Source organism: Pezoporus occidentalis, unplaced genomic scaffold (genome assembly GCF_034315485.1).
Source record: "Pezoporus occidentalis ecotype Australia unplaced genomic scaffold, CSIRO_AGI_Poc_V1 ctg10, whole genome shotgun sequence".
Lineage (NCBI taxonomy): Eukaryota > Metazoa > Chordata > Aves > Psittaciformes > Psittacidae > Pezoporus > Pezoporus occidentalis.
Genome location: NW_026912779.1, coordinates 242,139 through 265,000, shown reverse-complemented (window position 1 = coordinate 265,000; position 22,862 = coordinate 242,139). Strand labels below are relative to the sequence as shown.

The 22,862-nt window shown below is 51.7% G+C and overlaps 1 protein-coding gene across 6 annotated transcripts in view; it reads left to right on the top strand.

Moving 5' to 3' along the window:
* Nucleotides 1-22,862, top strand: part of SLC24A3 (solute carrier family 24 member 3) — a 179,872-nt gene that overhangs the window by 903 nt on the left and 156,107 nt on the right. Inside the window, exon 1 of one of the 6 annotated variants that reach the window (XM_062608187.1) lies at nt 21,051-21,274. The exons of 4 other annotated variants lie outside the window; for them this stretch is intronic. The gene's annotated coding sequence lies outside the window, so the exon portion shown is untranslated. Of the gene's footprint in view, nt 1-21,050; nt 21,275-22,313; nt 22,451-22,862 lie in introns of those variants that run through there. One more of the 6 variants, XM_062608198.1, reaches the window with a different exon arrangement.

The window sequence follows — 22,862 nt, the reverse complement described above, 5'->3', positions numbered from 1 at the left end:
CCGTGAATGTGGTGGTTGCTTCTGGGAAGTAAGGCCGGGGAAGACGCATGAGCATCACTGTAAGTAAACAGGGGTGTATGTGTGTATTTAAGTATGTTTAAGCCTGCCCACACGGTATATGTGGCTGTGTGACACTAACACCAGCCCTTACTTTCCATAACTTCAAAGGCTGTTGGTGGGAAGGTGCTTCCTCTGGGCCCGCTGCCTCTAGTGCCGGTGGGGTCAGACCCAGACTCTCTTCCCGTTTCCCGTTGGTGGGAAGCAGAGCTATTGCCAGCCCATTCGCCACCAGCAGGCTGGCTTCTTGGTGCTTGCCTTGGCCATGCCTTGGCCATGTGAGAAACTGTAGGTTACAGAGCAAATCAAGTTTCAGACCTGTATTAAACAGTGCTCAGCTCGCTCTGAGGGGTAGTGTGGATCTCCATCCCGTGTTTTGCTCTCCTGGAGCATGGTTTTCCCGCTGGTGCGGAGAGAGCTGAGTGAAGGCGGCACAGGCAGTGGCGGTCAGTGCGCAGGTGGATTTGGCTGTGTTTTGCTCCGGTTGCCCAGCCTCTCCTTGGGGCTCTTACCGTTCTGCTTTGTTTTGGGGGAGTGTCTCACACTGCACTGTCTCACACTAGCTTTGAATTTATCCAGGAGATGAGTAATAGCATCTGGGGTGACAGACATGGCACCCTGTGTATCGGCTGCCACATGGAGGTGGAAGCGGCCATGGGAAGAAGGGATTTACAGGTGGGAATTTTCCACAGCACCCATTGCGCCCGCTGCCTCTCCTTGGGACCTCAGTGGGTGAGCTTTCCTGGGAACCCCACTTACAGCCTGATGGCTCTGCAGTTTGTGTTCCTGTTGTGATTGGAGAGGAGGTGGATGTGTTTCAGTTTAGTGATTGGAATATTTCTCCCATGTAAAAGTGTGTGGTTTAAGGTCAAACACGAGTTATTGAATAGGCTGTAGTGAGTTGGTATCAAGTGGCATCTCCTTCCCGCTGCCTGGTGGAGGCAGCAGCTTTACCTCATGCTTCCCAGGCAGTTTTGGCTGCAAGAGGGGGTGGTATCCAGAGCATACATAGTGTACATGGCTGGTGCACAGCTCACTCGCATCTTTGATGCCGGAGTCTGGTGGTGACATGAAGCTTGGGATCAGTGGAGATGTGGGGGCAATTGTTACTCCTGCAAAGCCCTTGCATGGAAGTGCGGTGCAGTGCAGCAGCCCCAGGCTTCAATCATGGTTTTAGATGATAAGTTCTTACTTTTAATGCTGCTGTTTTTCTTAGTCCCCTTTCCTGCAGCCACTGCCTCTGCCACAGCCTGGAGCCAGAGGAGCATGGCTTTTCCAGGTGTGGGTGACCTCTGTTTGCAGAGGGCTGTGAGGTGCCAAAGCCTCATTCAGAAAGCATACATGCTTGCATCTACCCAAAAGAAATAGGCTAGAGCTCTTGCTGAAGAAGAAGGTAACAACAGGATTTTAGATGATAAACCAGCTGCAGTGGGCGACTCTGTGGATAGGGCATAAAACGTGTTCCTGTTCTGGTGGCTCCCGCTGCTTCTCTGGATGACTTAATGGCTCCATGTCTCTCTTGACTGGGTCTCTGAAAGAAGCCATCCTTCTCAAGTCACCTGGAGATCTCTTGATGCTAAATGATGTGTAATAACAAAGTGTTATTACAATGTTTCTATAAAGGTCATTCCAAAGATCTTTATATTCCACAATGCTCAGGCTTTCAGAAATAGATGCAGTGCTAATTAAGAAGAAACCCAAGTTCACAAAGTTAATCTGTACAGCTGGAGTGCCTCTTTCTCTCTTCCAGGCAGTGTAAGTCCATGGTTATGCCCTGACATCCTGGAAGTGACGCTGGTAAATAAGAGGTGTAGCTGAGATCAAATGCAGGCCTGCAGACCCAAAATACAGCTGCCAGCCACTGGACTGCCATATTCTTCTTGGTCTGCTGAAGTGGGCTGGAGATCAAGGAAAGTTATAGAAACATGAACTTGAATGGTGTGGGTTGCTTCCAAAACTCTCCCTGAGTCTGCCACTCTTGCAGAAGGAGCCAGATAAAGCATGAAGCTCTCCCACCATCAGTCTAACTCAAATTCTGTTGTGAAGAGAGGGAGGAGTGGGGGAGAGAGACTTCATTATATGAGACCATCTTTCAATTGTGACGATGCAGGCTTTTCAGGGGAGGCCTCTGAGTCAGGCCTTTTACCAGTTTGCTGTCACAGAGAGCAGGGATAGCAGTCAGTCGGATTTTTCTTTTCCTCCTCCTGTGTGCCAGTGGCACACATCTTTTGGCAAGATGGTAAGGAAAAGCTGGGTCTGATTCTGCAGCCCTTACTCATGGGAATGGGCATGTCCAAGGAAATGGAGTTGCCTGCGTGATTCAAGCGTGGAAGATTTGGGTTGCTTTTAAGTCTTGTTTTAACTTGATGGGACAGAAGTACTCAGAATGGTGGAGCAGGGCCTGCCAGGGGCACTGTGACTGCATCTGAGGCTTACTCCAAATCCAAAGCTTGGACTGTTTTTAAAAGGCTGATAGTTGCCTGGTCCTTCCTGTGGGCTGAGAGCATCCATGTGTGCCCAATGTGCTGGGCTGTACCCCCAGAGTGTGAGCAGCAGGTCTGGGGTGTCCAGCAGTCCAGACTGACTCCTGCAGTCCTGTATCCAGCTCTGGGGCAGCAGCACAAGAGGGACGTGGAGCTGTTGGAGCTAGGCCAGAGGAGGCCACGGAGATGCTGCGAGGGCTGGAGCAGCTCTGCTCTGGAGCCAGGCTGAGAGAGCTGGGCTGGGGCAGCCTGGAGAAGAGAAGGCTCCTGAAGGGGAGACCTGAGAGCAGCTCCAGTGCCTGAAGGGGCTGCAGGAAAGCTGGAGAGGGGCTTGGGACAAGGGATGGAGGGACAGGCCAAGGGGAATGGCTTGAACCTGCCAGAGGGGAGACTGAGCTGAGCTCTTAGGCAGAAGCTCTTCCCTGTGAGGGTGCTGAGGCGCTGGCACAGGGTGCCCAGAGAAGCTGCGGCTGCCCCATCCCTGGCAGTGCTCAAGGGCAGGTTGGACACAGGGGCTTGGAGCAAGCTGCTCCAGTGGAAGGGGTCCCTGCCCGTGGGAGCAGGGGTTGGAGCTGGAGGAGCTTTAAGGTCCCTTCAACCCAAACTACTCTGGGATTCTATGATTCATGTCATGATAACACATGTACGGAAAGCCTGTAAGCAATGCTGGATGACATGATAGGAGATGCAAAGTTCCCAGCATGACTGCCTTCCACCCTGCGCTGACTGGAGGACCTCACAGGACTGGAATGAACTGTACAGGCTGTTTCCTCCTGCCCATTTTGTCACGGGCCCTTCCTCAAAGGGCTTTTCCTTACAGATCTCCTTACTGCCAAAATAGCATTGATGAACCTTGGTGTGACAGATGCTGGTCCTCTAGCTGGGAATTAAGTGAAAACTCCCTGATTTCGTTTGAATATTTTGGTTTGTGCAAACCAAGAAACCCAAACCGAACTTCAGAGGTCATGCAATGAAAGCACAAAAGCAGTTGTTTTCCTCACCTCTTCAGTGAAGCGTAATCCTAGCTTCAGTGGGAGTAATCCTAGCCCAGATGTAATGCTGTAATCGTTGGACCCCTGGATGTGGGAATTTACCCTCATAAACTAGGGAGAGGCATCAGGCCAGAGCGTGGTATGTGACCTCTTTGGCAGGGAGCTTGTTTGGCCTTGCAGGAAATGACTTGTTCATTTATCTAGTACTTGTTCAAGGTCCTGCACTGACAGAGGCTGAGGTCTTCTGTTGAGCAGCCTGTGGCTCGGGGAGCGGCAGGGATGAGGCTTTGCAGCCCGGTGTGGAAGGAGCATGGGGGAACGTGCTTAAAGATGTGCTTCACTTTCAGCACATGCTCATGGTACTGACAGAGCAGGGTCTGTGCCCTGGCTGTGAATCTGTGCTTGCTGCAGGGTCTTCCTGAAGAGCTGCCTTAAGAATATCCACATCTCTGTACCTGAATTCAACCTCATTAAAGTATCATGGAAGTGCAGGGACATGTGCCGGGCTAGTCAGCTTGCCAGAGCTGGGTGCCCAAGGTAGACCCCAGCACAACACCTGAAACCACAGGACCTTGGTCCTCAGGATGTGGATGCCAGATGCTTGGGAGTTCCAGATTCAGTGGGGCACGAAGGCAAATGTTGCTGGCCACCCTCACTTTTCATAACCGGAGCGAAGGCAACGCTGTGAGATGGTGGATAGCAGAAAAACCCAATAGTTGTTATTCTTTTAGTGCCTGCTAAGGGAAGGTAGCCTTTTGGTTGCACATCTGCCTCTGCTGGTCCAGCCGTGCATGCTCAGTCTTGCCCTGGCCTCTGCATGTGGCTGCTCCTGCCCCCTTTGCCTCTTGCGTGGCCCTTAGCTGCGTCTTCTCAGTGAGCTGACCCAGCAGAAGACAGCCCAGGAGAAGTAAAGGAGGTTTTCTGCCAAATTAGCCAACTAAGATGACTTGGGGAGGGGTCTTAACAAGCCGTGGCTGAACAGAGAGCCCTTGGGTAGTGACCGTGCTCAGAATGGCAGTGCCTGTGATAAGCTGGGCATGGCTCGTTGGTTTTGCCTGAGCCCTTTTTCAGTAGTTCCTTCCTGCTGCTAGTCTTAAATGGTCCTTCCCATTGAGAAGGCTGTCTGGTCACACCACCCGGGTTTGGCTATAGATTCTCAAAAGGAAAGGCTGGGTTGGGCCTGTCACACATTCACATGGCAGGTATGGCTGCAGCTTCCGGGGAGTGAGACACTGGAAGAAAACCTCTCCTGGGATGGGAGAGGATCATCCAGGAGATCAGCAGCCAGCCCTGGAGCTGACCCAGCTTCTAAGCATTAGCCTGCTCCAGGGCTTTTTTTCTCTGTTTTGTGTCTGTTGTTGTCTCTAAGTGGATGGTGATCCTTTGGTAGCTAGCAAAAGAATTTCTTTTTCTTTTCCTTTCTCTTTTCTTCCGGTTTCTGTGCCTTTGGAGTGGTTTAAGTTACCTTTTGGAGCTTTTCTGTCCACAAGGAAGCACAGAAAATCTAGTTTTCATAGAGCCTTCCTAAGAGAAGACTTGAGGAAGAGAGCCACGTCTCATGCAACCTGTCATGGAAAACTTGGGTGTTTTGTTTTTTCTGATGAAAAGCACATGGAGCACAGAGCCGGAGGGATGCAGCTTGTTACTGCCATTGCTTGGAAGCCAGTGCAGCAGCTTCATGCAGTTTCTGCAGAAGGGCAGGTTTCTTCTGCAGGCACAGGGATCGAATGCTGCTCTGTGGCTGGAGCTGCACCTTGCTGTCACCAGGTCAGTCTTTAAGCATGGGATTTTGGCAAGCATGCATGGGAATTTTCAGCAGCTTTGTTCTGCTCTAGGTTTTACCCTTAGTATCTCCATGAGTCAGGTCAGACCAATGCCAAGAGCCACTGGGAACCTCATCCTGATGTTTTTCCGCTGCTATGGCTTTATGGGAAGAAACAGTGGGTATGTCCAGGTGTGAGCAGGCTGTTTGTAAGTCCCACCACTTCAGTCATCATGTCCTGTAGACATGCTCTCAGAAGAGTAAATCTTTGTGGCTGGTCTGCAGCAGACCTGTGTTACTCACAGCATCAAAGGGGAATCCTGGGAAAATGGAAACCGTAAATGTGTGTAATTTGCAGCTCGTGAATGTGTTCCTGCCTGACCCTAAAGGGATGAAGGTGTTTTACCTCTGCCTCCCCATGGAATCATTGCTGGACTGTCAGGCTCTCCTCCAGGTCTGATCAGCCTGTCCTTGTGTTATTTACTGCCAAGGGCATCCTGACTTGAAGCTTGCAGTTAGCTACTCAAAACCCCTAAGGGGCAGTTCCATCTCCCTTTATCATGTCTACCAGCAAAGCTTCTGCTGTCTTTCCTAGTGTTGTCTTGCACAGAAGGTTAAATCTCTATAGCAGTCAGAAAAGTGCCGGTTCCACCAAGACTTAGATCCAATTTTGTCAGCTTGGAAATTGATAGCAACGGAGTTGCCTTGGTATGGAGATGGCCATGGGATGAACCCACTGTATCTGGGGGTTTGGTGGGTGTTGAGGCCTGCATCGCTTCAGTGGTGGAGCCAACTACATCAAAGGAGCATCTGTACCTCTGTAAGACATTAACTACATGCAGTCAACGTGTTTGTACCGTATCATGTCTGGATTTCAGCTAAACAGAGATTAAATCACAAACTGGGTACAGTCTCTAGATGCTAAGCTTTTCTTTGGGAGCAGCCTGAGAAAACTCTGGAAATGAGGGAATTTCTCATTTCCGGTGTGTTTTGTTGGTGGTGGGTAAAGAAGGACAAGGAAGGAAAGGAAGCAGGATGGAATATGGCATTTAGCAGCAAGGGCTGATGAGTAGAAGCACACAGTAACTGGAGACAACTTCAGGCTGGGTGAAAAGCTGAAACTTGATGTGGACTGAAGATGTTTAAGCTGGATCTTTTTGGCAGTATCCCTGAAACAAGGAGCACTGCACCAAGGGCTCCAGGGAGGAGTCCTAGGTCTTGTTCTTCTCAAAAAGGGGGGTAGTGAAGAGGAGTCCAGATGTGGTGTCCAGGGGGAAGGCTGCGTGGGACAGTACTTGCTGGGACTGTGTTTGCCTTTTATGGGCTTTTTTGGTGAGCAGGGATTGCTGAAGAGGTAGGATGAATGTCATCTGCCTGAAAGCCCTGCCTGTGGGAAGCAGATGGTCCCCAGGTCCTGCCTGGGACCTGGAAGCTGCCTGCAGGCCCAGAGGAGAGCGTGCGTTTCTCCTGTCATACCTCCTGTTCCACACTGTCCTCTCTCTGTTGGCAGGCCAGGTCAGGGATGCTGTGGGAGGCCAGGGATACACCTTTCATGAGGGAGAATAGGGAGTGCCAGGGTGGGTTTGGAGGCAGGATCTCGTTGCTTTGCAGCATTCCTGTGCTGAGGTGTGAGTGAGCAGCTGTGCGGGGAGCTCTGCTTCACAGCCTGGTCTGACCTTCCTGCACCTCCAGTAGTGTGTGTGGTACTTGGGCCAGCAGCCGTGTTTGTGTGTCCATAGGCACCTAGGCTATGCTCCAGGGGCGAGTGCTGAACGTGCAGTGTGTGAAGTGCTGCGCTTGGTTCAGGTGGGCTCATGTGTGTACGAGGTTAACCAGCTCCTTCCCAACTCGAGCATTCCTTGGTGCACAGCCTTTTCAGAGGAAATGAGGTGAGTGAGCACGTCCTCAAATTGTAAAGTAGGGAAACTGAGATACGAGAGGAGCGTGTGGGACTGTGCTGGCACAGCGATGGTGGAGACCAGATGGAGTGCAGATCTGCAGATGGATTTATGCATCAATCATAGCGTTCTGACATGTCCTTGCAGATCAGCCCCGGGAAGTCTCTTGTGGCCCTGCAGTGGCTGAGGGATAAAAGGCAGGGCGTTGTGTGTGAGCGCTGTGTATCTCATCTGTTGCAGTGGTGGAAGAGGAGAAAGACGTGTTTGGGTAGTGCTGAGCGTGCTCTTCTAAGGAAAACTTGGGTATGCCAAGGCTTATCCTTGGTATTTGCTCCTGCAGCAGGCATCACTTATCAAACAGGAGCTGCAAGCAAATAATAGCTCGATTAGGAATGAGCCTGCTAAAGTCCAGGGAAAGAATCTTTTTACTATGCAAGCCAAAACCATGCTAACTGAACTGCAAACAACTGAAGGGTCTGCTATAATTCTCACTGAGAGAGAGACTCAGCTGTTTTTATTCCCTAAGATGGCCAGAACATCCTGTAACATAAAGCAGGAGGAGAAACGAGCCTTACATGGACTCGTTTCTCCTCTTGAGGGGATCTGCCCTCCAATTCTCAGTGCACCTCGTCGTGATAGTTGATTTGTGTTTTGTTGCCAGCTCACAGGGAGAACGGAACAGAAACAAACTCTTTCAGATGAACGTTGCACGCTCTGATGCAGCACAACAGTTCATTTTAGGGGAAACAGGCACATAAGCCTTGTCAGTTGATGTTACACGCAATAGCGTGTACTAAAAGGCTCATAGCATTTGATCTGCATTGTTAAAAATGAGTAGGTATGTACGATGTGCAACTCCACAGGGTGGTGGCAAGTAGGAAAGAACTGTTAAACGCCTTGCTTTCATGCTCAGTAAGTGCCATGCTGTACAGGAGCTGGTGAGGATTCTGGCCATGATCTTGTATACTTGAGGTGTACTTTCTGCTCCCTCCTCTGCAGCAAGGTACTGTGGAGCTGCCGCAGGGCTCAGGACAGAGGATGCTGTAGAACCCTGTGGACAAGTGTTGTAAACTGTGCAGCAAGAGGCGATCTTGTCAGTGGGGTGGTGTAAAGTCCTCTTGAGGATGTAGGCTGCTGGGCAGCGGTGTGGACCAGTCCCTTGGCATCACCACTGTACAGTGCCACAGTTAAGATCTTTTGGCAGAGCACAGGTTTTGTATTTCAGGTTTAGGTGAGCACAGACCATCCTGCCACAGTATGGAATGTACTGGCTGGTGCTGGAGTTCTCATGAGCTCCATTGTGAAAACTGAGCTAAAAAGACCCTTGTCCGAGGAAGCTTCCCTCCAACCCAGTGGACTGTCGCATACAGCTTGCTTGTTCATGAGACGCTGCTTCAACAGATTACATCAGTTGTGCCCATGTCAGGGTGTTCCTTGCTGGGGACTCCTCAGAGAGCAGTGTGTTGGAGGAGAGGGAGGAGGAGAAGGGGCGATACTTAAAAAAAACCCTTAAGTTAATTTTACTGCTGACAAAGTAAAATGAGTTATGAGTTTCACATTCTTTGGATTTATTCTCGCGCTGAATCAGAGGCGGCATCGAATCAGGCTTGATCAGAAGTGAAGTTTCCCGAGAACGTAACTGGGTAATGTGGAAGCCTCTTGAGTCAAGCAGTGATCCAAGGAGGGGCGGCGGGAGGGCTGCCTTGGTGCTGCTGGCAGGCAGGCAGTGTGCTTCAGGGGGAGTGAATGGAGCTGGGGCACCTCAGGAGCTGGTGTCCCATGGACTGGCCGGTGTCACCTTCCTGCTGGGGCTGGCTGTGCACGCAGGGCCCTAAGAGGGCTTTCTGGAGAGGTGCTTCCCAGGTGAGTTATCCTGGGAATGAGCGGCTGCCTGCGTCACCAGTGACCTGCCCCCGTGCACCTTTCCTGCATGGCCTCCTGGTCTCCTTCCCCTTGGACTTCCAGGGCTTTGGTCACATAGAGCCCACGGAGCAGCCGGTGTCAGAGGAGGGCAGGGAGGAGCCACGAGGCTGTGCGTGTCCTGAGGGACAGGAGCTGTGGCTGCATGGCGGCACGAAGGGGCCGGGTTGTGGTGGGGAGGGCGGCTGGAGGTGGATCAGGACCTGCTGTGGCGGTGGTGAGCAGGGCCAGGGGTGGCCAGGGCAGGCCTGAGGGTGTCCTGGTGGGTGTCCCGTGGAGGTGAATCAGCCTTAATGTGGAAACTGCCTTGGTGCTGCTGCACAACAGTCTGTCACAGGCAAGGGGGTTTCTTGCTAGGATGGATCTTGATGAAGGAATTGGTCTTTTTTTCACCTTTATTTAGATCCCATCTACAGGGGATCAACCTGAAGGGGCTGCAGGAAACCTGGAGAGGGGCTTGGGACAAGGGATGGAGGGACAGGCCAAGGGGAATGGCTTGAACCTGCCCGAGGGGAGACTGAGCTGAGCTCTTAGGCAGAAGCTCTTCCCTGTGAGGGTGCTGAGGCGCTGGCACAGGGTGCCCAGAGAAGCTGTGGCTGCCCCATCCCTGGCAGTGTTCAAGGCCAGGTTGGACACAGGGGCTTGGAGCAAGCTCCTCCAGTGGAAGGGGTCCCTGCCCGTGGCAGGGGTTGGAGCTGGAGGAGCTTTAAGGTCCCTTCAACACAAACCAGGCTGGGGTTCTGGGATAGTTCCCCAGTGTTAGGAGCTTCCTGCGATGAACAGCACAAGACCTGGTTGCTGCTGAGCCCTCCTGAAGCCCCTGTCTTTCCTGCAGGGGGTTATCAGGTGTCCGGCCTCGCCGTGTGGTGAAGGAGCACTGCTGGAGATCAGAGAAATGTGAGAAGATTATGGAAAGATAATGAAACAGAAGAGGAGAAGGATGAAAAAAGTATCAGTTGCCACCCATGGCTGTGTGCTAAAGTTAAAATGTCCAGGGATTTTGCACCAGCTAATGCATAGCAGCCTGTAAACTGGAGCAGTGGTATCATACGGTGCCTTTGTTTTCACAGCCTCCATCATAGGGCTGTTTTGTAAAAAGGAGCACAGGATTTTTGTTCCGTTTTGGTGGAAAGCCCGTGTTTTCCAGGGGAAGCACGAGTTACCTGTCCCTGGCACGCACCTGACAGAGCTCCTGGTGAGCGGGCGGCGTGCCGGCACCGGAGGCTGAGGACCCGAGCGCTGGAGTCTCCAAGTGTTTGGGTTGGCTCTGGTGGCCCAGGGCCAGCCGGCACCAGCTGGGGGTTGGACAGAACAGCTTGGCCAAGGTCACTGCAGGCGCCACGAGCAGAGCAGGGACTTAAACCCGGGTCTGCGGAGTCTGTCCGGGTAAATAAAGAATGTGTGGTGCTGCGTGGAGGGTCCTGCTCTTCTTACACCTCACAGTGTCAGCCAAGCGCTTGTTCGGGTGGGCTGTGGAGTACCACCCTTTTGTGCCAGGGTCTGTGGTTAAAACAGAAACAGGTTTTTGGTGCCATAATGTTGCTGATTCCCTTAAAATACCTCGGGAAATTCTAGTTTGGAATTTTACTGGACTGGTGCCCTCCCTGCCAGTGAGTGAGGGGCTGAGCTGAGCTGCACCGTGCTCATTTCGCAGGAGGAAGGCTGAGGTGCTGGTACCTGTTTGGGCTTGCATCTGCCTTTATGTCTGCCCTTTTCAGCAGGTAGGGAAACATTCCCCAGTGGAAGGAGTGAGCGTGTAGTGAGTGCTTGTGATGGGGAGTGCCTTCACATCCTCTGCTTGTAGGGACAGGCTGCCTTGTCAGTGAGCTGCAAAGGAGTCTACGCACTTCAGTCAAGGCTTAGTACAGACCTTCCCCTTCAGCATGTTTCAGAAGGTTCATATCCTAATGTCACCCTGACCCTCCATTTAAGGGCTAGTGTAAATGCAGTGATAGTGTTCTCTGTTGTTTTTGAGCATGACAGATGTCCTCTTCTTTGAGTCCTTGCTGGTTTGGGGGATTTTCGTTAAATTCTTTTCAGGAATGGGCATGACGAGTTGTTTCTTCTCTGCTCTCTGTGTTTCTGAATATTGACATGGCATCATAGACCACTGTCCTCCTTGTTCCTGTTTTCCCTTTCCTGCTTGTTCGGGCAGAAAGGGAAAGATCAGGACTGACAGGGCTCTTCAGCTGTAGTTATTCCTTAAGGTCAGGCTTTCATCGATGGTTTAGAATCATAGAATAGTTTGGGTTGGAAGGGACTTTCAAAGCTCATCTAGTTCAACCCTTTGCAATGAGCAGGGACATCTCCAACTAGATCAGGTTTCTCAGAACCACATGTAGCTTAATGTTTTCAGGGATGGGGCATCCACCACCTCTGTGGGCATCCTGTACCAGTGTTTCACCATGCTTATAGAATCGTAGAATAGTCAGGGTTGGAAAGGACCTTAAGATCATCCATTTCCAACCCCCCTGTTGTAGGCAGGGACACCTCACACTAAACCATCTCACCCAAGGTTCTGTCCAACCTGGCCTTGAACACTGCCAGGGATGGAGCATTCACAACCTCCCTGGGCAACCCATTCCAGTGCCTCAGCACCCTCACAGGAAAGAATTTCGTCCTTATATCCAATCTAAACTTCCCCTGTTTCAGTTTGAACCCGTTACCCGTTGTCCTATCACTACAGTCCCTAATGAAGAGTCCCTCCCCGGCATCCCCATAGCCCCCCATCAGATACTGGAAGGCTGCTGTGAGGTCTCCACGCAGCTTCTCTTCTCCAGGCTGAACAGCCTCACCTTTCTCAGCCTGTCTCCACACAGGAGGTGCTCCAGTCCCTGATCATCCTCGTGGCCTCCTCTGGACTTGTTCCAACAGTTCCATGTCCTTTTTATGTTGAGGACACCAGAACTGCACACAATGCTCCAGGTGAGGTCTCACAAGAGCAGAGCAGAGGGGCAGGATCACCTCCTTGGACCTGCTGGTCACGCTCCTTTTGATGCAGCCCAGGATACGGTTGCTTTCTGGTCTGCAAGCACACACTGAAGCTGGCTCATGTTCATTTTCTCATCAGCCAACACCCCCAAGTCTTTCTCTGCAGGGCTGCTCTGAATCTCTTCTCTGCCCAACCTGTAGCTGTGCCTGGGATTGCTCCAACCCAGGTGTAGGACCTTGCACTTGGCATGGTTAAACTTCATGAGGTTGGCATCAGCCCACCTCACAAGCATGTCGAGGTCCCTCTGGATGGCATTCCTTCCCTCCAGGGTATCAACCGAACCACACAGCTTGGTGTCATCGGCAAACTTGCTGAGGGCGTGCTCAATCCCACTGTCCATGGCAGCGACAAAGATGTTGATACACATTGTCATAAAAGATTTCCTCCTTATAACTAGACTAAATCTCCCCCCTTTTAGTTTAAAACCATTGCCCCTTGTCCTGTTGCAATAGGATGCTGTGTATGTTTGCAGCACACCTCTGCCACTGCACCCTTTCCCTCTCCCCCCCTTGCTCAGAGGCTCCCTATGGGGAGCAGTTAAATCGGGTCCATGCTCTCCAGCCCCTTACAGCAGCTGACTTGGGGCACCTTCTGAGCCCCTGAGGCAGAACAGAGCCTGTTTCCTGCTCAGGCACTGCATCCTTGGGGCATTAGGGAAGTGTTCTGTTGAGCTGTGTGCCTTGGTTCAAGAGCTGACCCATGTGCTCAGCTGTGTTTGACCAGGTGACAAACTCCTCTGTAGTGTGCGAGCTCCTGGTGTGGATGCTGAGCATACAGGTTAGTTCTGGTGAGGCAGTGAAGTTGCACAGAATGTGACTATTAATGATGATTGTAATTTTGTTCCTGTACGTTAGCAGGGCTCTTCCTAGAAGAGCTGAAATTGTGTTTCCAAAATCATGGACTGTGTTTCCTCCACAAGCTGAAATGTGGGAATTTCCGAGCTGCTTCCTTCTTGTGTCTGGAGATTCTTTTATTTTTCCTTTCCCCCTTTCCTCAACCCCCCTGCAACCCTTGAAAGGTTTCTTCCATAGCCTCACATTGGTATGGATGTGGAGGGAGAGCAGGAGGGGCCGCGTTAGATGCCGGGGCTGCCAGCCATCCCCAAGGCTGCAGAGCCGGGCTCTTGCTGAGGGAGCCCCACAGCTCATTGCTTCAGTCACTCTGGTGGTACAAAGCAGCATCAAACAAGCAGGAAGGCAGCTGTGCTCTCCCTGCCCCGTTCCATGGGTGCTACAGTGCATGTGCCCTCCTCAGGGCAGCTGGGGCTCGCACCCATCCGCTAAGGCGAGCTCGGGCTGCGCAGCCACATCTGCGCCCAGTAATGGACTGGGGCGCTGAGCTGGAGGGGAGGAGCGGGGCAGGCTGAGGCAGCTCGGGGGTGACACCTGTTGACTGGGAAGATGCTGTGCCAGCGGTCTGCGGGGCCGGAAAAGCGAGGTGTTTTGCGGGGTGACCTTGGCTCCTACCGCAGCGTGAGCCAGAATAGGGCAGGCAGTGTCTGGTGCTGCGGTTGCGTTAGAGGAGCCTGGCGTGGGAGGGGAGCTGCGGTAGGACACATCTTACTTTTTCCAGACAGACAAACGTGGCAGTTCTACTGTGGCAGTTTAAAACGTGCCTCCAGTTGGGGGATTCCCAGGGCTGGTGGGCTTTGTCCTGTGTGTCCTCATTACCAGGTTTAGTTCTAGGTGTGTTTACTGGCTTCTAATAAATATAAGAAAGAGGTGTCCTGGGGCTTCCATCCATATTTGTCTGTAATTAAGGTAGGATTAATTGCTCAAAATTGTTTTTGAGGGCCTGTTATGAGATCAGCAGATAGGAGCATGGGATAAAGTGCATAATGAATACATTGCATTATAAATAATGGACACAGACAGTGCAAAGGCATCTGTGAAAGGTAATAGCTCTTTCAATATTTAATTAAGCAGGTTCCGTGGGGAAAAGACTCGATGTCACTAAGGTAATTTTCAGCCTGGCTTAGTGACGCATGGATCAGTCAGAATGAGGGCAGAAGCCTCCACACAGCTGGGACTCTTGGTAGGCACAGTTCATGGTAATCACAGGGATGTTTTGTTGGCTGGAGAGCTAGTGAGGAGGGATGATGTTGAGGGTTGATAGAGAGGATAGCACCTGGAAGATTGGTTGGAACTAGTGCTTTGCTTCTTTCCTTGAGCTGGAGCTGCTGGTCTAGCAGCATACGAGCCTTGTGCTTCTGCCTGCTTTGGAGAAGAAGCAGGTTTCCCATGAGGAGGATGATGGATGGTTCTCTCCTGCTCTTACAGCCTATTTGCCTGTGGCTAGCTGGTTGTGGCAGCCCCAGACCAGCTGGCTAGTGGCAGAGAACAAGGTTGAGTGAAGGAGGTAAGACCTCTAAGAGGCTGTGTGAGTTGTGAGCCTTCATAGCCTCTTGAGCTCCTTGTGGTGGTTCCTTCTGTGGCTCTTGCTACCCAGTGTTAATGTGAGCCTCACACAGGAATGAAGGGGATGTGTTAGTGCAGGTAGGTCAGATTTGTAGGGAAAATGGTGCAGCATCAGTTACGAGGCCAACAGCTGCCATCAGCATAGAGTCACAGACTCACAGACTGGTTTGGGTGGGAAGCGACCTCAAAGCTCCTCCAGCTCCAACCCCTGCCATGGGCAGGGACCCCTTCCACTGGAGCAGCTTGCTCCAAGCCCCTGTGTCCAACCTGGCCTTGAACACTGCCAGGGATGGGGCAGCCACAGCTTCTCTGGGCACCCTGTGCCAGCGCCTCAGCACCCTCACAGGGAAGAGCTTCTGCCTAAGAGCTCAGCTCAGTCTCCCCTCTGGCAGTTCTTGTCTGTGATGGAACTTGAGTCTCACGGGTTTTCTGAATGGAAAAAGGACAAGTATTGCCCATCTGCAAGGCCTAACTTCCCACCCATGTCCCCAGCTGCTCATTTGTCATTTCCCATCTCCTCCACGCTCTCATTTCATTATGTTTTATGCCCCATTCTCACAGCAGCTCCACTGCAATTTCACCCGTGCCAGTGTAGTATATGGCTAAATGAGATGCTTGAGTGCAAGGTGGGGAGATGTGGGAAGGTTGCAAAACCCAGGCTGCCCTCCGGCATGTCTCCTAGGTCTTTTGGTGAGGTTCCCTGCTTTGTATTTCCCTGTTGGCTGTCAGGGAGCTTTCCTGAATTTCATAGCACATGAAGGGTGCTTTTAGGGCAGCAAAATCCTGCTTCAGCGTTGTGCAGCGGAGTTGAATACCAGAGCAGATGTATCCTCTGGGGCCGAGACCTTGTCTCTGTGCTGCGAAGTGCCTGTGTATGTTTCCAGAACTATGGAAGCGGTAAATAATAACCATTAAACAAATATCAGTTACAGATTTATGTAGTGTTGTTGCATGGAAACACAAGAGGAAAAGAGTTGTAGGGCAAAGGGAAGGGGGAATAGTCTTTTTAACTTGAAAACCATGTTTGTATTGAAACCGGACACAAAAAAAGCTCCCTTTTCCCTCTTGCTTGTTTATTTTTTTGCAAGATTCATTTCTTGTCCTTTATCTTTGTGGAGAAGAGCATAAAAAAAACCCTCCTCTGTTCTTTTGTGGTAGCCCCCCCATGATCAGTGTTCTGGTGTTCAGGCACCAGACTGGGAGCCAGGGCTTGTGACAGTCTCTTTTTCTCCTTCCTTTCTTTCTTTCTTTCTTGAAAGGGGTGGCTTATTTTTAGTGCTTTCAAGACCCAGCTCGCTGGAGGGCCACAGCAGGCCTGTTCCATCCACCAGCCATGGGAGCGTCATGTTCACTGAGGGAGCAGGATCTGCTCCTGCTCCTCCTGCCTTTCTCTGCTCTGTTTCTGTTTGTTCCATCTCTTTTGGCAGCCCCAGGACTGCATCCTTCAGGAGTCAGCTCCAGGCTTTCCGCAGAGCTGGAGGAGCAATGGGGAGCCCGATGGGCACCGGGGCTGGGCCAGGGCCCCTGCCTAGGCTGCTTCCCTCCGGTACCTCCCCGGAGATGCTGCTTTGGGATGCAGGGTCCTCTCTGCTGGGGCTCCCCTCCAGACACAGACATAGCCCTTGGCTTGCAGGGTGGGCTCACTGCCGAGTGTGCAGCAGAGCTGCAAGGGTGACATTTCTTGTAGACTGTAGGGTTCTGTAAAGGATTTGTAAAGATTTCCTGGAGAATTTTCCTGGTGAAAAGTCATGGTTTCTTTTCTCTTTTTGAGGGGTGGGGGAGGAAGAGCTGCTCTGCTTCTTTTCCCAGCATGTCTCTATGGTATTTTGAGACTACGTTTAATTCTGCAGAATTATATTCAGCTACAAGTGCAAAAGAGGACAAACTAAACCAAAATAAAATACTTTATTCCAGGTCGACTAAAACATTTACTCTGACTCCAACCATCCTTCTTCCCGCTGTGTCAGCTCCAAGTAAGGAGAGAAATATGTAACTGGGAGGGAAGGGGCAGTGCCAAAACAAAAATACTCCCATCAAACCAGGTATTTGCCTCTGTCACGTGGGTTTGGAAACAGCTCATTTCTCACTGCTCTTTCAAAGGTAAGTATCTCCATCAGAGAGTTGTGCTACTGCAGCGCATCACCCAAGCCTTCCAAGAGCCAGGGGGCTGTCTGGTGACAGTGAGGATCTCAATTACTGCTTTTTCAGCCACGTGAAGTCTTGTTTTCCAGGTTGAAGCAGCCACAGGATCTCGGAACTGTGTAGAAATGTTCTGATTTAAGCCCAGCTGGCAGCCCAGAGCCACACAGCCGCTTGCTCACTCCTCCCCCCTTCTTCCCCCAGCTCCCGGAGGGATGGGGAGGAGAATCGAAAGAATGTAACTCCCACGGGTTGAGACAGGAACAGTTCAGTAACTAAGGTATAACATAAACCACTGCTGCTACCACCAATAATAACAATAACGATAAGGGAAATAACCAGGGGAGATAATACAACCGCTCACCACCTGCTGACCGATACCCAGCCTGACCGAGCAGTGATCTAACCCTTCCGGGTAACTGCCCGCAGTTTATATACTGGGCACGACGTGCTGTGGTATGGAATTGGTTTGGGTTGCTGAGGGAAGCTGTGAATGCTCCATCCCTGGTGGTGTTCAAGGCCAGGTTGCACAGAGCCTTGGGTGACCTGGCTTAGTGTGAGGTGTCCCTGGCCATGGCAGGGGGGTTGGAACTGGATGATCTTAAGGTCCTTTCCAACCCTGACTGTTCTGTGGTTCTGTGAATACCTCTTTGGTCAGTTTGGGTCAGGTGTCCTGTGTCTGCTTCCTCCCAGCTTCCCCTCCTCCCTGGCAGAGCATGAGACTTACAAAGTCCTTGGTCAGAGTAAACATTACTGAGCAGCAACTAAAACCATCGGTGTTATCAGCCGCTGTTCCCAGGCTGAAAGTCAAAACCACAGCACTGCACCAGCTACTAAGAAGGAGAAAAATGACTGCTACTGCTGAAGCCAGGACAAGAAAGTAGCACTGTTACTGATGGGAAATCAGCTTTAGGTTATTCTTGGTTCAGAGTTGCTAATTTTTTCCTTGCTGTCTGCCATGAGAAAAGAAAACCATGATGTGTGAGTTTGATGCAGCAGCCTGGGCTGATCAGGGCAGCAACCCATAGCCCACTCTTACTGCTGCAATTCTTGCCCTTTTTGCCTTCCCTTTCCCCTTCCCTCCCCTCTGAAGTCAGAGGGACCTTTCCTGTTGACTTCACTGCTCCATCCGAAGCCCATGTTCTGGACAGTGGCTCACGGAGATTTTTGACCAGCATTTTGGATAGCTGGCAGCTGGGAGGGTTGGTGAATTGAGTTGAGGAGGTTGCTGACAGCAGAAAAGGGAGCTCAGAGAGAGTTTCGGTGAGATGCAGAACAGGGAAAGAGCAGGGAACTTTGGAGTTCTGAATCCACTTTGGGATTGCCCAGCCTCCATGGCAGGGAGCGTGGCTGGAAGGAGCTTGGGTCAGGGAGAGGAGCTGCCCTGAGGACACACTAGGGAGGGGTACTTATTGCCCATCTTCTTTTTGTGCCTCTGAAAACTTCCAGTTTATTAGGGAAAAGAAAAAAAGCGCTGACATCTGCTGCAGGGCAGTGCAAAGGAAGCTGCATTGTTATGTCCCTGAAATTCACCTCTGTAGCAGCCACAGATGCAATGGGAGACAAACCCAGACTTAGCTGGGCAGTATTAGGAGATTGTCCCATTCCTGGAACATCACAGGGCAGAAGAAGCGGGCACCAGCTCTGTCAGGAGAGGTGCATGGTGCCAGGGCACAGTGGAAATTGCACCTGGCAGGCAGCAGAGAAGACATTGACAGCATCCGGACCTTCCATTTGTAACTGGTGACATGTTACTGGTGTGAGAGGGCCAGTGGAGAGACCCCTGAGAAACGGGTAGGGAATCAGGTTAAAAATACCGAGTGCTGTTATGCAGATCAGTGGGAAACCGTCACCTTGAGTATCGTGTGTGTTGTAAGCAGGGGAATAGGGGAATGACCAAGGAAAAACGAGGAAAATTCCTAGAGGCATGTGAAGATTATAAGAAGAAAAGTACTGTTTAGTTTAGAGCTGGATCCCGGGAGGCATGTTAGGGAGATCTAAAAATGGTATTTTTACCAGGTGCTAAGCAGTTTCTTTGCACTTCTGTGTAGAGCATGAAGTGAATGCTCAGCGTAATGGTCAGGCTGAGAGGAACAATTAAGAAAACATGAATTTCTGCACAACCGGGTAGTGAACAGTCCGGGAAGCCGGCAGCAATCACATCTCCAATGATGAGTTTTGGCACAAGACAGCCGACAGGAAATCTTATCTTCACTTAACAAGCCTAACCCCAGCACTGTTCATGATGGTGGAGAAGCGTACACAGAAATCCATGGCTCCCATGGAGTCTGAGCATTAGAGACGAGTTACACCTTCTGCCGGGTCTGAGGTGGAGGTGTTTTACTGACCTGGAGAGCTAGCAGACCTGAAGAGCTAGCTTTTGAGTGATCAGGTGGTTCCTAAACCCCCTCTTGTTTATCTGTAAATAAAAGCCTCTATCAAAATGCCTGTTCTGTAAGAATATAGGACGTCACAGAGCTCATAAATTTAGAGAAATCAATGTTCTTCCATGCTTTCATGTTCTTGAAAGAGGCTGTTTCATCTCATTCCTGCTCTGCTTTCCTGGAGGAAAAAATGCTGTTGCTTTTGGCTTTACCCCTACCCTTTGGGAAGGTAAAATGGGATGCATGCCATCTGTGTAAAGTTACTTAAAATCTGTTTTGGGAAGACTTCTGGGGTTTTGAAGCGAGTGAAAGAGGTGAAGCGTGCTCCTGGTTAAGGCATCTTCCCAGTGCCTGGCTGAGCTGCTGATACTCAGCACCCTTGGTAACGGGGTGTGTGATCACTGTGGTGTGGTCCAGGGTTGGCACAGAGATGAAGTGCTGCAGCACATTGTTCCCTCACCCCTTAAGGCCCTTCTTGTGCAGTGAGCCCAAGTCCTCACTGTTCTGCAGCAGGAGTGAGGCTACTGCTGCTTAGGGGAGAAAAAGGGAAGCACTCTGTTGGCATTTAGCTGCTGTGCACGAGGGGTGCCCTAAGTACCTTAAACAGAAAAATTCAGTTTGCATCATGCAGCGTCTAGATTTCAGCCTGTCCTCCCCATTAGGGCAGTGCTGTGGTGTGTTTAGTTACTGCATCTGCCTCCTGCTAAGAATCATACAAACATGTAGGGAGAAGCAGGTCTTGTGCAGAGCTGAGACAGATGGAGAGTGAAATCCGTGACAGAGACACGGAGCATGTGGTTGAGGTCACAGTGAGTTTGTGGCAGAGTGGGGATTAAACTTCCATCTCTTAAGTCATTACCTCATGTTCTGGTTCAGGCTGCAGTTTGCGTGTGGCTTATCTTTGACTTGTGCAGCCAGGAGGGGAGTTTTCAAAGTATTTATGTTCTGGGCCCTCCACTCCAAGAGAGGAGACATTGAGGTCCTGGAGCGGGGCCTGAGAAGGGCAACGGAGCTGGTGCAGGGCCTGGAGCACAAGTGTGATGGGGAACGGCTGAGGGACCTGGGGGGTTCAGTCTGGGGAAGAGAAGGCTCAGGGGGGACCTGATGGCTCCCTACAGCTGCCTGACAGGAGGATGGAGCCAGGAGGGGCTGGGCTCTGCTCCCAAGGAACAAGGGATGGGACAAGAGGAACCGGCCTGAAGCTGCACCAGGGCAGGTTTAGATGGAGCTGAGGAACAATTCCTGCCCCAGAGGGTGCTCAGGCATTGGAACAGGCTGCCCAGGGCAGGGCTGCAGGCACCGTCCCTGCAAGGGTTCACACCCCGTGGAGACGAGGCCTCAGTGCCATGGGGCAGTGGTGGCCTTGGCAGTGCTGGGGTAAGGGTTGGACTGGATGAGCTTAAAGGGCTTTTCCAACCTGGTGGATTCTGTGATTCTGTGATCTCTTGCAAATATGCTTTTCCATCCCCCAAGCTTTGCTGCACAAAGTGCCGCAGGTGATGAAGGTCAGAGCTGTGGGTGCTGCCCAGCAACCCCAAATGCAAAGGTTCATGCGGTGCCCATGGGTGCCAGCACTGCAAGGGGTACTCTGGGCAGGGGAATGGCTTGAACCTGCCCAAATAGGGGAGACTGAGATGAGCTCTTAGGCAGAAGCTCTTCCCTGTGAGGGTGCTGAGGCGCTGGCACAGGGTGCCCAGAGAAGCTGTGGCTGCCCCATCCCTGGCAGTGTTCAAGGCCAGGTTGGACACAGGGGCTTGGAGCAAGCTGCTCCAGTGGAAGGGGTCCCTGCCCGTGGGAGCAGGGGTTGGAGCTGGAGGAGTTTTCAGGTCCCTTCCAACCCAAACCACTGTGATTCTAGGAAAGCTCTTCCTGACCTTAAAGTTTTCTTTGCCTTCAGGCTGGGAGCAGGGGAAGACTGAAGCAGAACACGTGGGAATGGCACTTTCAGGTGGTTGGTAGCTTTTCAGAGTTAAAATAACCCCCAAATCACCTGTTTTGCTGTTCTCCATGTGGTGCTGTTGTTGACCTGCAGAGCGTGCTCTGCCTGGGCTGAGTTTGCAGTGCTGCTCCCAGGTGTTGCTCATGAGGGCTCGTGATGACCGGGAGGGGCAGAAGCTTCTTGAGGTCCTTGGTGGGCTTCTGTGCTCTTTGCTGGGGAGAGCTGGTGACTGTCTGTCTGTCGGTGTGTGGCACCCATGCCGGGCTCGGTGGGAGCACTGGAACTGAGAAGGTGAGTGCATGGGAGCACGGAGGCTGCGTTGTTCCAGAGGTGTACCTGGTCTTTCGCCTTGCTCCTCTGAGAGTGCCTGTGAGGGAAGAGGGGTACAGAGGCAGTGCTTTCATAGAATCACTGATTTGGAAGGGACCTTAAAGTTCACCCAGTTCCAGCCCCCTGCCATAGGCAGGGACACTTTCCACTGCACAGGGTTGGAACTGGATGAGCTTTAAGGTCCCTTTCAGTCCAAACTATTCTGTGATTTGCAGAAGTGGCGAGGAGGGGAGGTCTGTGAGCAGGGGGTGAGGTGCTGCTCAGCAGCAGGGAATGCACCGGGATGTCCTGGTGCTCTGGTGCCTTGAGCAATGCTGCAGTTAGTTCAGGTGAGTCACGCTCACCATTAAGACACTCCTGCAGTGCCTGCTTACACCGGGACCCTGAGATCTCCTCTGTCATTCCCGTTTGCAGGCTGCAGGTCTTCCTTAGCTGTGCCTTTGCCTTGTGAGCGGCTCTCGGCGCTGGCAGCTCTCGGAGGCAGGGCTGGCGCTGTGCAGTGAAAGGTATGCTCCCTGGTTCTGGAGCACATCCCGTGATGCTGCTCTCAGACATCCTGTGTTCTTCCCAAGCAAGCTGTGCGTCTGCCCTGCGCCTACAGCTCCTGCTTTGTGCCCAGTTAGGTTTGGAGGCCTTTGGTGCAGGGACCATCTCCTGTTTGTTAAGTGCCTGGCTCTGGCCTCTGTGCCCTACTCATGTTATCCAAGTATTAACAGCAGTGGTGGGTCTTCTTCCCAGCCCTTCGGCAGGTTGGCATATGTGGAAATACAGCTTTGAAATCAGCTGTGAAGAACAGGCTGCTCTTCAAAGCCGGGTGCTGGGTTTCTGGGTTTTTTGTTTGATTTTTTTAATTCCCCCCTGAGGATGCTCTATTTATGGTCTTTCCTGCTGATGATTTTGAAAGGAAAGCATCTCCCAAACCACTCTACAAAGAAAGATAATCAGTTATGAACTGCTTATGTAGTCCTGAGCTCAGATTGTGCTGTGACAACCTGCAGGAGATGTGATAAACCCATGAGCAGGGCCTGCCTGGGCACTTACTTGCAGGGCAGGGGTGAGAAGGGCAACTTGAGCAATGCTGTGGTGAATTCAGCTGAGTCCTGCTCTGCGGAGAGGATTCCCCTGGTCTGTCTCGAGGTAACCACGCTGCTGCTCCCCCCCGCTGCTCTCTTAACAGGGTGACTGCGCTTGGCTCTTCCAGCTTTTTTCTTCTCCAGAAATACTTCCCTTTTGTATTCAGTGGAGGAGAGTTTCAGGGAGAGGCAGATGATTCAGTGAGCTCAAAGGGGCGTGTGTAAAACTGGCCTTCAGAACTGCTACCATCAGAACAATGGATGGAAGGGACAGACGAGAGGAAGGAGGGCAGGCGTGTTCCAGGAGAGCTGTGCTGGCTCTGGTGTTGGCCAGCAGGATCCAGCAGTCTGCATGGAAAGTCCTTCACTGTCCGTGAGAGCCGAGGGCTCGGCCAGCTCTGCGCAGTCCCTGGCAGCCGTGCATCGTGCTTGTGGGAGGCCATGGTGATAGATCTGGCCCTTTGGCTGGCTCTGTC